Source organism: Oncorhynchus mykiss, chromosome 21, assembly GCF_013265735.2.
Source record: "Oncorhynchus mykiss isolate Arlee chromosome 21, USDA_OmykA_1.1, whole genome shotgun sequence".
Classification (NCBI taxonomy): Eukaryota; Metazoa; Chordata; class Actinopteri; order Salmoniformes; family Salmonidae; genus Oncorhynchus; species Oncorhynchus mykiss.
In genome coordinates, this window is record NC_048585.1 from 8,976,881 (window position 1) to 8,992,735 (window position 15,855).

General features: G+C 46.0%; 1 protein-coding gene and 1 long non-coding RNA gene across 3 annotated transcripts in view; one reads left to right on the top strand and one right to left on the bottom strand.

Moving 5' to 3' along the window:
• eps8a (epidermal growth factor receptor pathway substrate 8a) overlaps window positions 1–15,855 on the top strand; it is a 183,205-nt gene that overhangs the window by 68,595 nt on the left and 98,755 nt on the right.
• Window positions 13,851–14,341, bottom strand: LOC118942862. Of its 2 annotated transcripts, none has more exons than XR_005038492.1 (3): window positions 14,245–14,341; window positions 14,089–14,196; window positions 13,851–13,896 (listed from the first exon to the last, which is right to left on the bottom strand). It is a non-coding gene; the product is annotated as an uncharacterized LOC118942862 (long non-coding RNA). The 2 variants fall into 2 exon arrangements; XR_005038491.1 differs by having other exon boundaries at window positions 13,888–13,932.

The following is a 15,855-nucleotide window of genomic DNA, read 5'->3' on the forward strand; positions in this document are numbered from 1 at the left end:
GCCTCCTGCCCAGCCTCATGCCCTATCTTTAGCCCAGCTCAGTGTCCTGCCCAGTCCCCTGCCCTGTCTTTAGCCCAGCCTCCTGCCCAGCCTCATGCCCTGTCTTTAGCCCAGCTCAGTGTCCTGCCTAGCCTCATGCCCTGTCTTTAGCCCAGCCCAGCATCCTGCCTAGCCTCCTGCCCTGTCTTTAGCCTAGTCTCCTGCCTAGCCTCCTGCCCTGTCTTTATCCCAGCCCAGTGTCCTGTCAAGTCACCTGCCCTGTCTTTAGCCCAGCTCAGCATCCTGCCCAGACTCCTGGCCTGTCTTTAGCCTAGCCTCCTGCCAAGCCTCATGCCCTGTCTTTAGCCCAGCCTCCTGCCCAGCCTCATGCCCTGTCTTTAGCCTAGCCTCATGCCCTGTCTTTAGCCCAGCCTCCTGCCCAGCCTCATGCCCTATCTTTAGCCCAGCTCAGTGTCCTGGCCAGCCTCCTGCCCTGTCTTTAGCCTCATGCCCTGTCTTTAGCCCAGCTCAGTGTCCTGCCCAGTCCCCTGCCCTGTCTTTAGCCCAGCCTCCTGCCCAGCCTCATGCCCTGTCTTTAGCCCAGCTCAGTGTCCTGCCTAGCCTCATGCCCTGTCTTTAGCCCAGCCCAGCATCCTGCCTAGCCTCCTGCCCTGTCTTTAGCCTAGTCTCCTGCCTAGCCTCCTGCCCTGTCTTTAGCCTAGTCTCCTGCCCAGCCTCCTGCCCTGTCTTTAGCCTAGTCTCCTGCCCAGCCTCCTGCCCTGTCTTTAGCCCAGCCCTGCGTTCTGCCAAGCCTCCTGCCCTGTCTTTAGCCTAGCCTCCTGCCCAGCCTCCTGCCCTGTCTTTAGCACAGCCCAGGGTCCTGCCCAGTCCCCAGCTTTGCGTTTAGCCCTGCCTCCAGCCTTCAGCCCAGCGTCCAGCCCAGCCTCCTGCCCTCCCTCCAGCACTGCCTCCTGCCCTGCCTCCAGCCTCTAGCCTTCTGCCTCCTGTCCTGTTTCCAAACTTCAGCCTCCTGCTCACCTACCTACCCTGCCTTCCGCCTCCAGCCTTCATCCTGTTGCCCTGCTTCCAGCCCCCTGCCCTGGTTCCAGCGCTGCCTCCAGCCCCTCCCAGGGTAAACAGTGATACGGAGCTGTGTGGCTCTCATTAAGCCTGTTATATGCATTACGAACATCCTGAATCCTTGTCTCTCTCTCTGTGTTACATAGCCTCTCTGCAGCACGGACATCCTGAATCCTTGTCTCTCTCTCTGTGTTACATAGCCTCTCTGCAGCACGGACATCCTGAATCCTTGTGTCTCTCTCTGTGTTACATAGCCTCTCTGCAGCACGGACATCCTGAATCCTTGTCTCTCTCTCTGTGTTACATAGCCTCTCTGCAGCACGGACATCCTGAATCCTTGTCTCTCTCTCTGTGTTACATAGCCTCTCTGCAGCCCGGACATCCTGAATCCTTGTCTCTCTCTCTGTGTTACATAGCCTCTCTGCAGCACGGACATCCTGAATCCTTGTCTCTCTCTCTGTGTTACATAGCCTCTCTGCAGCACGGACATCCTGAATCCTTGTCTCTCTCTCTGTGTTACATAGCCTCTCTGCAGCCCGGACATCCTGAATCCTTGTCTCTCTCTCTGTGTTACATAGCCTCTCTGCAGCACGGACATCCTGAATCCTTGTCTCTCTCTCTGTGTTACATAGCCTCTCTGCAGCACGGACATCCTGAATCCTTGTGTCTCTCTCTGTGTTACATAGCCTCTCTGCAGCACGGACATCCTGAATCCTTGTCTCTCTCTCTGTGTTACATAGCCTCTCTGAACGACTATATCTGACCTTCACAACCTGTTGTATCTTCATTTCCATAGCAGCTTTAGGCCCTTCCCCTCTGTTTATCCAGTCAATATGTTGAAGTCTAATCTTTCATATATCAACCACAGGTAATAATAGCATCCATTACGGCTCTGAGTTGGCAAATAAAGTCAGCTTTGATCTCTGTTCCTACCTGGGAATACAAATAAGTTACAGTACAGTAGCCTAGCACCCAGTCTATAGTCTGGTTATTATAGGTCTACCTACAGTAGAATCAGCTGTATAGTCTGGTTATTATAGATCTACCTACAGTAGCCTAGCACTCAGTCTATAGTCTGGTTATTATAGATCTACCTACAGTAGCCTAGCACTCAGTCTATAGTCTGGTTATTATAGATCTACCTACAGTAGCCTAGCACTCAGTCTATAGTCTGGTTATTATAGATCTACCTACAGTAGCCTAGCACTCAGTCTATAGTCTGGTTATTATAGATCTACCTACAGTAGAATCAGCTGTATAGTCTGGTTATTATAGATCTACCTACAGTAGAATCAGCTGTATAGTCTGGTCATTATAGATCTACCTACAGTAGAATCAGCTGTATAGTCTGGTTATTATAGGTCTACCTACAGTAGAATCAGATGTATAGTCTGGTTATTATAGGTCTACCTACAGTAGAATCAGCTGTATAGTCTGGTTATTATAGGTCTACCTACAGTAGCCTAGCACCCAGTCTATAGTCTGGTTATTATAGGTCTACCTACAGTAGCCTAGCACTCAGTCTATAGTCTGGTTATTATAGATCTACCTACAGTAGAATCAGCTGTATAGTCTGGTTATTATAGGTCTACCTACAGTAGCCTAGCACTCAGTCTATAGTCTGGTTATTATAGGTCTACCTACAGTAGAATAAGCTGTATATTCTGGTTATTATAGATCTACCTACAGTAGAATCAGCTGTATAGTCTGGTCATTATAGATCTACCTACAGTAGAATCAGCTGTATAGTCTGGTTATTATAGGTCTACCTACAGTAGAATCAGCTGTATAGTCTGGTCATTATAGGTCTACCTACAGTAGAATCAGCTGTATAGTCTGGTCATTATAGGTCTACCTACAGTAGAATCAGCTGTATAGTATGGTTATTATAGGTCTACCTACAGTAGAATCAGCTGTATAGTCTGGTTATTATAGGTCTACCTACAGTAGAATCAGCTGTATAGTCTGGTTATTATATGTCTACCTACAGTAGAATCAGCTGTATAGTCTGGTTATTATAGATCTACCTACAGTAGAGCAGCTGTATAGTCTGGTTATTATAGATCTACCTACAGTAGAATCAGCTGTAGTATACAGTTGAAGTCAGAAGTTTACGTACACCTTAGCCAAATACATTTCAACTCAGTATTGAACTATTCCTGACATTTAGTCATAGTAAAAATTAGTTAGGGTCACCACTTTATTTTAAGAATGTGAAATAATAATAGTAGAGAGAATGATTTATTTCAGATGTTATTTCTTTCATCACATTCCCAGTGGGCCAGAAGTTTACATACAGTCAATTAGTATTTGGTAACTTTGCCTTTAAATTGTTTAACCTGGGTCAAAGGTTTCGGGTAGCCTTCCACAAGCTTCCCACAATAAGTTGGCTGAATTTTTACAGAGCTGGTGTAGCTAAGTCAGATTTGTAGGTTACAGGGCTGTGTAGCTAGGTTACATCGCTGTGTAGCTAGGTTACAGGGCTGTGTAGCTAGGTTACAGGGCTGTGTAGCCAGATTACAGTGCTGTGTAGCTAGGTTACAGGGCTGTGTAGCTAGGTGACAGCGCTGTGTAGCTAGGTGACAGCGCTGTGTAGCTAGGATACAGGGCTGTGTAGTTAGGTGACAGGGCTGTGTAGCTAGGTTACAGGGCTGTGTAGTTAGGTTACAGGGCTGTGTAGCTAGGTGACAGGGCTGTGTAGTTAAGTTACAGTGCTGTGTAGTTAGGTTACAGCGCTGTGTAGTTAGGTGACAGGACTGTGTAGTTAGGTGACAGGACTGTGTAGTTAGGTGACAGGACTGTGTAGTTAGGTGACAGCCCGGGTTCTGTAGTTAGGGATGTGTCTGTTCTGTAGTTAGGGCTGTTTCTGTACTGTAGTTATGGCTGTGTCTGTACTGTAGTTAAGGCTGTATTTGCATGAGTAGTGGAGAGTCAGATTAGAGACATGCAAAGGTTATCCTGATGATAAATATGAGACTTTGCTGATGGAGTCAGACAGACAGCCAGACAGCCATGGTTACAGGCAGACAGCCATGGTCCGGTTCCAATCCAAGTTCCACTGGTCCGGTTCCAATCCAAGTTCCACTGGTCCGGTTCCAATCCAAGTTCCACTGGTCCGGTTCCAAACCAAGTACCACTGGTCCGGTTCCAATCCAAGTTCCACTGGTCCGGTTCCAATCCAAGTTCCACTGGTCCGGTTCCAATCCAAGTTCCACTGGTCCGGTTCCAAACCAAGTACCACTGGTCCGGTTCCAATCCAAGTTCCACTGGTCCGGTTCCAATCCAAGTTCCACTGGTCCGGTTCCAATCCAAGTTCCACTGGTCCGGTTCCAATCCAAGCTCCACTGGTCCGGTTCCAATCCAAGTTCCACTGGTCCGGTTCCACTTGTCCGGTTCCAATCCAAGTTCCACTTGTCCGGTTCCAATCCAAGTACCACTGGTCCGGTTCCAAACCAAGTACCACTGGTCCGGTTCCAATCCAAGTTCCACTGGTCCGGTTCCAATCCAAGTTTCACTGGTCCGGTTCCAATCCAAGTTCCACTGGTCCGGTTCCAATCCAAGTTCCACTGCCGTTTAGCAAACTCTGTTTGTTGGAGGACATGAAAATAAAGGTGTTTAGCCACGGACACCAGCGGTGGGTTTAGCCACGGACACCAGCGGTGGGTTTAGCCTGGGACACCAGCGGTGGGTTTAGCCACGGACACCAGAGGTGGGTTTAGCCTGGGACACCAGTGGTGGGTTTAGCCACGGACACCAGCGGTGGGTTTAGCCGGGGACACCAGTGGTGGGTTTAGCCACAGACACCAGTGGTGGGTTTAGCCGGGGACACCAGCTGTGGGTTTAGCCACAGACACCAGCGGTGGGTTTAGCCTGGGACACCAGCGGTGGGTTTAGCCACAGACACCAGTGGTGGGTTTAGCCGGGGACACCAGTGGTGGGTTTAGCCGGGGACACCAGTGGTGGGTTTAGCCACAGACACCAGTGGTGGGTTTAGCCACAGACACCAGTGGTGGGTTTAGCCTGGGACACCAGTAGTGGGTTTAGCCGGGGACACCAGCGGTGGGTTTAGCCGGGGACACCAGCGGTGGGTTTAGCCGGGGACACCAGTGGTGGGTTTAGCCGGGGACACCAGTGGTGGGTTTAGCCACAGACACCAGTGGTGGGTTTAGCCGGGGACACCAGTGGTGGGTTTAGCCACAGACACCAGCGGTGGGTTTATCCTGGGACACCAGTGGTGGGTTTAGCCGGGGACACCAGCGGTGGGTTTAGCCACAGACACCAGCGGTGGGTTTAGCCGGGGACACCAGTGGTGGGTTTAGCCACAGGCACCAGTGGTGGGTTTAGCCTGGGACACCAGTGGTGGGTTTAGCCACAGACACCAGCGGTGGGTTTAGCCGGGGACACCAGTGGTGGGTTTAGCCTGGGACACCAGTGGTGGGTTTAGCCACAGACACCAGTGGTGGGTTTAGCCACAGACACCAGTGGTGGGTTTAGCCACAGACACCAGTGGTGGGTTTAGCCACAGACACCAGTGGTGGGTTTAGCCACAGACACCAGCGGTGGGTTTAGCCGGGGACACCAGTGGTGGGTTTAGCCACAGACACCAGTGGTGGGTTTAGCCACAGACACCAGTGGTGGGTTTAGCCTGGGACACCAGTGGTGGGTTTAGCCACAGACACCAGTGGTGGGTTTAGCCACAGACACCAGTGGTGGGTTTAGCCACAGACACCAGCGGTGGGTTTAGCCGGGGACACCAGCGGTGGGTTTAGCCTGGGACACCAGCGGTGGGTTTAGCCTGGGACACCAGTGGTGGGTTTAGCCTGGGACACCAGTGGTGGGTTTAGCCAGCTCTTTCACTAGCCAGTCTGTCTCTCTCTCTCTGTCTCTCTGTCTCTCTGTCTGTCTCTCTGTCTCTCTGTCTCTCTGTCTGTCTCTCTGTCTCTCTCTCTGTCTCTCTCTCTCTCTCTCTCTCTCTCTCTCTCTCTCTCTCTCTCTCTCTCTCTCTCTCTCTCTCTCTCTCTCTCTCTCTGTCTCTGTCTCTGTCTCTGTCTCTCTCTCAATTCAATTAAATTCAAGGGGCTTTATTGGCATGGGAAACATGTGTTAACATTACCAAGGCAAGTGAGGTAGATAATATACAAAAGTGAAATAAACAATAAAAATTAACAGTAAACATTACACATACAGAAATTTCAAAACAATAAAGACATTACAAATGTAATTTTATACACATATATATATATACAGTAACAATGTAACAATGTACAAATAGTTAAAGTACAAAAGGGAAAATAAATAAGCATAAAAATGGGTTGTATTTACAATGGTGTTTGTTCTTCACTGGTTGCCATTTTCTTGTGGCAACAGGTCACAAATCTTGCTGCTGTGTTGGCACACTGTGGAATTTCACCCAGTAGATTTGGGAGTTTCTCAAAATTTGATTTTGTTTTCGAATTCTTTGTGGATCTGTGTAATCTGAAGGAAATATGTCTCTCTAATATGGTCATACGTTGGACAGGAGGTTAGGAAGTGCAGCTCAGTTTCCACCTCATTTTGTGGGCAGTGAGCACATAGCCTGTCTTCTCTTGAGAGCCAGGTCTGTCTACGGCAACCTTTCTCAATAGCAAGGCTATGCTCACTGAGTCTGTACATAGTCAAAGCTTTCCTTAAGTTTGGGTCAGTCACAGTGGACAGGTATTCTGCCGCTGTGTACTCTCTGTTTAGGGCCAAATAGCATTCTAGTTTGCTCTGTTTTTTTTGTTAATTCTTTCCAATGGGTCAAGGAATTATCTTTTTGTTTTCTCATGATTTGGTTGGGTCTAATTGTGCTGCTGTCCTGGGGCTCTGTGGGGTGTGTTTGTGTTTGTGAACAGAGCCCCAGGATCAGCTTGCTTAGGGGACTCTTCTCCAGGTTCATCTCTCTGTAGGTGATGGCTTTGTTATGGAAGGTTTGGGAATCGCTTCCTTTTAGGTGGTTGTAGAATTTAACGTCTCTTTTCTGGATTTTGATAATTGGAGGATATTTTTGCAGAATTCTGTATGCAGAGTCTTAATTTGGTGTTTGTCCCATTTTGTGAAGTCTTGGTTGGTGAGCGGACCCCAGACCTCACAACCGTAAAGGGCAATGGGTTCTATGACTGATTCAAGTATTCTTAGCCAGATCCTAATTGGTATGTTGAAATTTATGTTCCTTTTGATGGCATAGAATGCCCTTCTTGCCTTGTCTCTCAGATCGTTCACAGCTTTGTGGAAGTTACCTGTGGCGCTGATGTTTAGGCCAAGGTATGTATAGTTTTTTGTGTGCTCTAGGGCAACAGTATCTAGATGGAATTTGTATTTGTGGTCCTGGCGACTGGACCTTTTGTGGATTTACAGTCAGGACCCAGGTCTGACAGAATCTGTGCATAAGATCTAGGTGCTGCTGTAGGCACCTTGGTTGGTGACAGAAGCACCAGATCATCAGCAAACAGTAGACATTTGACTTCAGATTCTAGCAGGGTGAGGCCGGGTGCTGCAGGTGCTCTCTCTCTCTCTCTCTCTGTCTCTCTCTCTCTCTCTCTCTCTCTGTCTGTCTGTCTGTCTGTCTGTCTGTCTCTCTCTCTCTCTCTGACCCAGATCCACTCAATGAGCACACAGCAGCTTGTTCTGTTCATCAATCATTCATACCTGGTAGGGTGTCTCAGTGGGCCAGGTGTGTCCTCCCTGGTTGGCACTGCCTCCTCATTTCCTTTGGGCCTGTAGACGAGGCCAGTCAGTGGGAACATTAACAAGGTGCAGTAGGTTTAGTCATTACAGCATGGTGACTTGGTGAGGAGAAATGTTGAATATTAACTGTGTGGTCCTCAACCAGCCAGCATGGAAGCGGAAGTGGTGTCCCACAATGATTAGATTTTCATTGGCTTCAGTCCGAGCTTGGCTCAATGTGCAGGGAGCTTTGTGTTTGCATATATACCACAGCTGTGTAGCCTAACCCAGCCAGGCAGCTACCTGAAGTGATCAACTTAGGACTTTGACCTATCCTTTGTTACCATAGAGACGTTTATATACTAGAATCCTCTCTCAGTATTGCTCTGTTACCATAGAGACGTGTAAATACTAGAATCCTCTCTCAGTATTGCTCTGTTACCATAGAGACGTGTATATACTAGAATCCTCTCTCAGTATTGCTCTGTTACCATAGAGACGTGTATATAATTGAATCCTCTCTCAGTATTGCTCTGTTACCATAGAGACGTGTATATACTAGAATCCTCTCTCAGTATTGCTCTGTTACCATAGAAATGTGTATAGACTAGAAGCCTCTCTCAGTATTGTTCTGTTACCATAGAGACGTGTAAATACTAGAATCTTCTCTCAGTATTGCTCTGTTACCATAGAGACATGTATAGACTAGAATCATCTCTCAGTATTGCTCTGTTACCATAGAAACGTGTATAGACTAGAATCCTCTCTCAGTATTGTTCTGTTACCATAGAGACGTGTATAAACTAGAATCCTCTCTCAGTATTGCTCTGTTACCATAGAGACGTGTATATACTAGAAACCTCTCTCAGTATTGCTCTGTTACCATAGAAACGTGTATAGACTAGAATCCTCTCTCAGTATTGTTCTGTTACCATAGAGACGTGTATAAACTAGAATCCTCTCTCAGTATTGCTCTGTTACCATAGAGACGTGTATATACTAGAATCCTCTCTCAGTATTGCTCTGTTACCATAGAGATGTGTTTATACTAGAATCCTCTCTCAGTATTACTCTGTTACCATAGAGACGTGTATATACTAGAATCCTCTCTCAGTATTGCTCTGTTACCATAGAGATGTGTATATACTAGAATTCTCTCTCAGTATTGCTCTGTTACCATAGAGATGTGTATATATACTAGAATCCTCTCTCAGTATTGCTCTGTTACCATAGAGACGTGTATATACTAGAATCCTCTCTCAGTATTGCTCTGTTACCATAGAGACGTGTATAGACTAGAATCCTCTCTCAGTATTGCTCTGTTACCATAGAGACATGTATATACTAGAATCCTCTCTCAGTATTTCTCTGTTACCATAGAGACGTGTATAGACTAGAATCCTCTCTCAGTATTGCTCTGTTACCATAGAGACATGTATATTCTAGAATCCTCTCTCAGTATTTCTCTGTTACCATAGAGACGTGTATATAATTGAATCCTCTCTCAGTATTGCTCTGTTACCATAGAGACGTGTTTATAGACTAGAATCCTCTCTCAGTATTGCTCTTTTACCATAGAGACATGTATATACTAGAATCCTCTCTCAGTATTGCTCTGTTACCATAGAGACGTGTATATAATTGAATCCTCTCTCAGTATTGCTCTGTTACCATAGAGACATGTATATACTACAAAGGTTGTGGTACTGAAAGACTTGCTGCTCTGTGAAGGTCAGAGCACAAACCAACCACACTGGCTGGCAGGTTGATCTTTTGGTTTCAAAATAAACTCATGTAATTTACTCTGACAATCAAAAGTCTTAAAACACTCATTCACTACTCATTCAAGGGTTTTTCTTTATTTTGACTATTTTCTAGATGGTAGAATAATAGTGAAGACATCACAACTATGAAATAACACATATGGAATCATGTAGTAACCAAAAAAGTGTTACACCAAACAAATCTAAGTACATTTTAGATTTTTCAAAGTAGCCACCCTTTGGCTTGATGACAGCTTTGCACACTCTTGGCATTCTCTCAACCAGCTTCACCTGGAATGATTTTCCAACAGTCTTGAAGGAGTTCCCACATATGCTGAGAACTTGTTGGCTGCTTTTCCTTCACTCTGTGGTCCAATTCATCCCAAACCATCTCAATTGGTTGGGTGATTGTGGAGGCCAGGTCATCTGATGCAGTACTCAATCACTCTCCTTCTTGGTCAAATAGCCCTTACACAGCCTGGAGGTGTGTTGGGTCATTGTCCTGTTGAAAAACAGGTGATACTCCCACTAAACGCAAACTAGATGGGATGGCGTATCACTGCAGAATGCTGTGGTAGCCGTGCTGGTTAAGTGTGCCTTGAACTCTAAATACATCACAGACAGTGTCACCAGCAAAGCACCCCCACACCATCACACCTCCTCCTCCATGCTTCACTGTGGGAACCACACATGCAGTGATCATCCATTCACCTACTCTGTATCTCACAAAGACATCACACCTCCTCCTCCATGCTTCACTGTGGGAACTACACATGCAGTGATCATCCATTCACCTACTCTGTATCTCACAAAGACATCACACCTCCTCCTCCATGCTTCACGGTGGGAACCACACATGCAGAGATCATCCGTTCACCTACTCTGCATTTTACAACGACACGGCGGTTGGAACCAAAAATCTCAAATTTGGACTCATCAGACCAAAGGACAGATTTCCACCAGTCTAATGTCCATTGCTTGTATTTCTTGGCCCAAGCAAGTCTCTTCTTATTATTGGTGTCCTTTTAGTAGTGGTTTCTTTGCAGCAATTCGACCATGAAGGCCTGATTCACACAGTCTCCTCTGAACAGTTGATGTTGAGATGTGTCTGTTTACTTGAACTCTGTGAAGCATTTATTTGAGCTGGTAACTCTAAGAAGTTAACTTCTTTGGGACACTAGTTGAAGTAATGATGGACTGTCGTTTCTCTTTGCTTATGTGTGACTCACCACGTGGATTTGGTCTGTAGCAAAATTTGTAGCAAAATTTGTAGCAAAATTTGAAATGATGTTTTTTACATTAGATAAAAGTAGAGACTCAGAGCTACAAAATGGTATAACATACACTGCATTTGAGGAATAATTGGAAAGTAATTCTGCTTTGAAATTTGTAAACTCAAAAAATGGCCTTTGAATATTTTGGTATCTAGTGAAGAGCTCTTCTTTGTCGACAACCATTCAGCAACGTTCACACCCTCATAAGCTTTAGCCCCACCCATCTTGTTTCCCTCTCGGAGCGTTCAGAACGAACACTTGACGCTCTGACCGATGATTTGTTAACCTAAGGATAACATGAAAACAGCCTAACCAGCTCGGCTGGTAACAATTACAATTACGTTTACTGACCGGCCATTCTCAACGGGTGTTGTACACACGTCACGTAACTTTAGCTAACGAGCCAGCCAGACAACGTTAGCTAGTTAAACAATGAACAGTGCCAACAATGCCACAGTGGTGGGAGCTAACCAACCAGGTTCAACGTTAGCTAGCTAACATTAGGCTCTAACTAGAACAGCAAATGGCTCTGGGATACGAATAATACAGTCAGCTAGGGAGCCAGCCAGCTAACGTTAGCCTGCTAGCTAACAGTACACTTTAGCTTAAGACATATAGTTAGCTAGCTAACATTAGGCTCTAACTAGAACAGCAAATGGCTCTGGGAAACAAATAATAACATCAGCTAGGGAGCCAGCCAGATAACGTTAGCTAGCTAACAGGATTACCAACACAGACTGACGAGCTTCTATGGCAGACCAATCTGAACTCCTCTCTCGGGCATGTCCAGCCCACTGATTATCTCAGCCAATCATGGCTAGTGGGAAGTTTGCAAACTTTTTCTGTAGCTTAACCAATTTGGCTCGTAATTTAACAATTTGATTCGTATTTACAGATGACATACAAGTTTTGTTATTAAGGCACATGAAAGTTCACATGTTCCAGATGGCATTTCTGCCAAAAAACGAATTTTGATAAAACAATATTTTTCACGTTCAAACGTCTCTCCTGTGAAGTCGTGACTTGCGACATACACCTAGTTTCCTGAATCGGATCACATTTGAGCTTTTCTTGACATAATATATATTTTACCAAATAGGGCTATCTTCTGTATACCACCCCTACTTTGTCACAACACAACTCAAACTCATTAAGAAGGAAAGACGTTCCACAAATTTGAAATGCATTCCAGGTGACTACCTCATGAAGCTGGTTGAGAGAATGCCAAGGGTGTGCAAAGCTGTCATCAAGGCAAAGGGTGGCTATTTGAAGAATCTCAAATATAAAATATATTTAGATTTGTTTAAACACTTTTTTGGTTACTACATGATTCCATATGTGTTATTTCATAGTTTTGATGTCTTCACGATTACTCTAAGATGTAGAAAATAGTTTTTAAAAATAAAGAAAAAGCCTTTAATGAGGAGGGGGTGTCCTAACTGTTGACAGTGTTTTCCTTATCTACCTGGTTGAGTTTCTACTGCTGACCACCACACCTGGTGCTCTGTTTCTGCTCTGTACCTGGCCAGGGAAAATACCCGCTCAGGTGTTGCAAATCTTCAGTCTGGGTGTGATCGGAAGTGGACTAGCTGGATCTGTGGTTAGATCTGTGGTTGGATCTGTGGTTGGATCTGTGGTTGGATCTGTGGTTGGATCTGTGGTTAGATCGGTGGTTGGATCTGTGGTTGGATCTGTGGTTAGGTCTGTGGTTGGATCTGTGGTTGGATCTGTGGTTGGATCTGTGGTTGGATCTGTGGTTGGATCTGTGGTTAGATCTGTGGTTGGATCTGTGGTTAGATCTGTGGTTAGATCTGTGGTTGGATCTGTGGTTAGATCTGTGGTTGGATCTGTGGTTAGATCTGTGGTTGGATCTGTGGTTGGATCTGTGGTTGGATCTGTGGTTGGATCTGTGGTTAGATCTGTGGTTGGATCTGTGGTTAGATCTGTGGTTAGATCTGTGGTTGGATCTGTGGTTAGATCTGTGGTTGGATCTGTGGTTGGATCTGTGGTTGGATCTGTGGTTGGATCTGTGGTTAGATCTGTGGTTAGGTCTGTGGTTGGATCTGTGGTTAGATCTGTGGTTGGATCTGTGGTTGGATCTGTGGTTAGATCTGTGGTTGGATCTGTGGTTAGGTCTGTGGTTGAATCTGTGGTTGGATCTGTGGTTGGATCTGTGGTTAGATCTGTGGTTAGATCTGTGGTTAGGTCTGTGGTTGGATCTGTGGTTAGATCTGTGGTTAGATCTGTGGTTGGATCTGTGGTTGGATCTGTGGTTAGATCTGTGGTTGGATCTGTGGTTAGGTCTGTGGTTGAATCTGTGGTTGGATCTGTGGTTGATTTGTTGGGTCTTGTTTGTTCATTTCTCCCTCCATGTTGAGGTGAGGTCAGGTGATCCCCCTGCTCAGTCTGGGTGATACGCCGATAGGCTAATTATAGCCTGGCTAAGAGCGCTGACCCTGCTGACCTCACACAGTCAATAGAATCCTCCGCTAGGGGGCGACTGATGCTGAATGGTGTCCTTTGTCATCATCTACATCAGGGGTGTAGATGATGTAGATGACAATAGGCCCTCATTCCATGGAGGGTTAGGGTTAGGGTCAACCTCATTCCATGGAGGGTTAGGGTTAGGGTCAACCTCATTCCATGGAGGGTTAGGGTTAGGGTTAGGGTTAGGGGTTAGGGTTAGGGGTTAGGGGTTAGGGTTAGGGGTTAGGGTTAGGGGTTAGGGGTTAGGGTTAGGGTTAGGGTTAGGGTCAACCTCATTCCATGGAGGGTTAGGGTTAGGGTTAGGGTTAGGGTCAACCTCATTCCATGGAGGGTTAGGGTTAGGGTTAGGGTTAGGGGTTAGGGTTAGGGGTTAGGGGTTAGGGTTAGGGTCAACCTCATTCCATGGAGGGCCTATTGTCTGCAGGTTGTTGTTTTTTTCCCTTTCAGTTAAGACCAACCAGGTGAGGGGAGTTCCTTACTGAGACCTAGTCAACCAGGTGAGGGGAGTTCCTTACTGAGACCTGGACAACCAGGTGAGGGGTGTTCCTTACTGAGACCTAGTCAACCAGGTGAGGGGAGTTCCTTACTGAGACCTAGTCAACCAGGTGAGGGGAGTTCCTTACTGAGACCTAGACAACCAGGTGAGGGGAGTTCCTTACTGAGACCTAGTCAACCAGGTGAGGTGTGTTCCTTACTGAGACCTAGTCAACCAGGTGAGGGGTGTTTCTTACTGAGACCTGGACAACCAGGTGAGGGGTGTTTCTTACTGAGACCTGGACAACCAGGTGAGGGGTGTTTCTTACTGAGACCTAGACTGAGACCTAGTCAACCAGGTGAGGGGTGTTCCTTACTGAGACCTAGACAACCAGGTGAGGGGTGTTTCTTACTGAGACCTGGACAACCAGGTGAGGGGTGTTTCTTACTGAGACCTGGACAACCAGGTGAGGGGTGTTTCTTACTGAGACCTAGACTGAGACCTAGTCAACCAGGTGAGGGGTGTTCCTTACTGAGACCTAGACAACCAGGTGAGGGGTGTTTCTTACTGAGACCTGGACAACCAGGTGAGGGGTGTTTCTTACTGAGACCTAGACTGAGACCTAGACAACCAGGTGAGGGGTGTTTCTTACTGAGACCTGGACAACCAGGTGAGGGGAGTTCCTTACTGAGTCTGTCCAGGACAGGTCCAGTATCTGATGAGTCTGTCCAGTACAGGTCCAGTATCTGATGAGCCTGTCCAGGACAGGTCCAGTATCTGATGAGTCTGTTCAGTACAGGTCCAGTATTTGTTCTGTCAGCGTCTCTATTAATCAGCTGTTTCTGGACATGGTCTGGGGACAGAAGGTATCTCTACAAATGGTACAAGTACACAGGAAGTACATTCAGAAAGACATCGTCTGGGGATAGTAGGTATCCCTATAGATGGGAGGTGTAGTCACGTCTTAATGAGAGTAAAGATGGGAGGTGTAGTCATGTCTTAATGACTAAAGATGGGAGGTGTAGTCATGTCTTAATGAGAGTAAAGATGGGAGGTGTAGTCATGTCTTAATGAGTAAAGATGGGAGGTGTAGTCATGTCTTAATGAGAGTAAAGATGGGAGGTGTAGTCATGTCTTAATGAGAGTAAAGATGGGAGGTGTAGTCATGTCTTAATGAGAGTAAAGATGGGAGGTGTAGTCATGTCTTAATGAGAGTAAAGATGGGAGGTGTAGTCATGTCTTAATGAGAGTAAAGATGGGAGGTGTAGTCATGTCTTAATGACTAAAGATGGGAGGTGTTGTCATGTCTTAATGAGAGTAAAGATGGGAGGTGTAGTCATGTCTTAATGAGAGTAAAGATGGGAGGTGTAGTCATGTCTTAATGACTAAAGATGGGAGGTGTAGTCATGTCTTAATGACTAAAGATGGGAGGTGTAGTCATGTCTTAATGAGAGTAAAGATGGGAGGTGTAGTCATGTCTTAATGAGAGTAAAGATGGGAGGTGTAGTCATGTCTTAATGACTAAAGATGGGAGGTGTAGTCATGTCTTAATGAGAGTAAAGATGGGAGGTGTAGTCATGTCTTAATGAGAGTAAAGATGGGAGGTGTAGTCATGTCTTAATGACTAAAGATGGGAGGTGTAGTCATGTCTTAATGACTAAAGATGGGAGGTGTAGTCATGTCTTAATGAGACTAAAGATGGGAGGTGTAGTCATGTCTTAATGAGAGTAAAGATGGGAGGTGTAGTCATGTCTTAATGACTAAAGATGGGAGGTGTAGTCATGTCTTAATGAGAGTAAAGATGGGAGGTGTAGTCATGTCTTAATGAGAGTAAAGATGGGAGGTGTAGTCATGTCTTAATGACTAAAGATGGGAGGTGTAGTCATGTCTTAATGACTAAAGATGGGAGGTGTAGTCATGTCTTAATGAGAGTAAAGATGGGAGGTGTAGTCATGTCTTAATGAGAGTAAAGATGGGAGGTGTAGTCATGTCTTAATGACTAAATATGGGAGGTGTAGTCATGTCTTAATGAGAGTAAAGATGGGAGGTGTAGACATGTCTTAATGAGAGTAAAGATGGGAGGTGTAGTCATGTCTTAATGAGAGTAAAGATG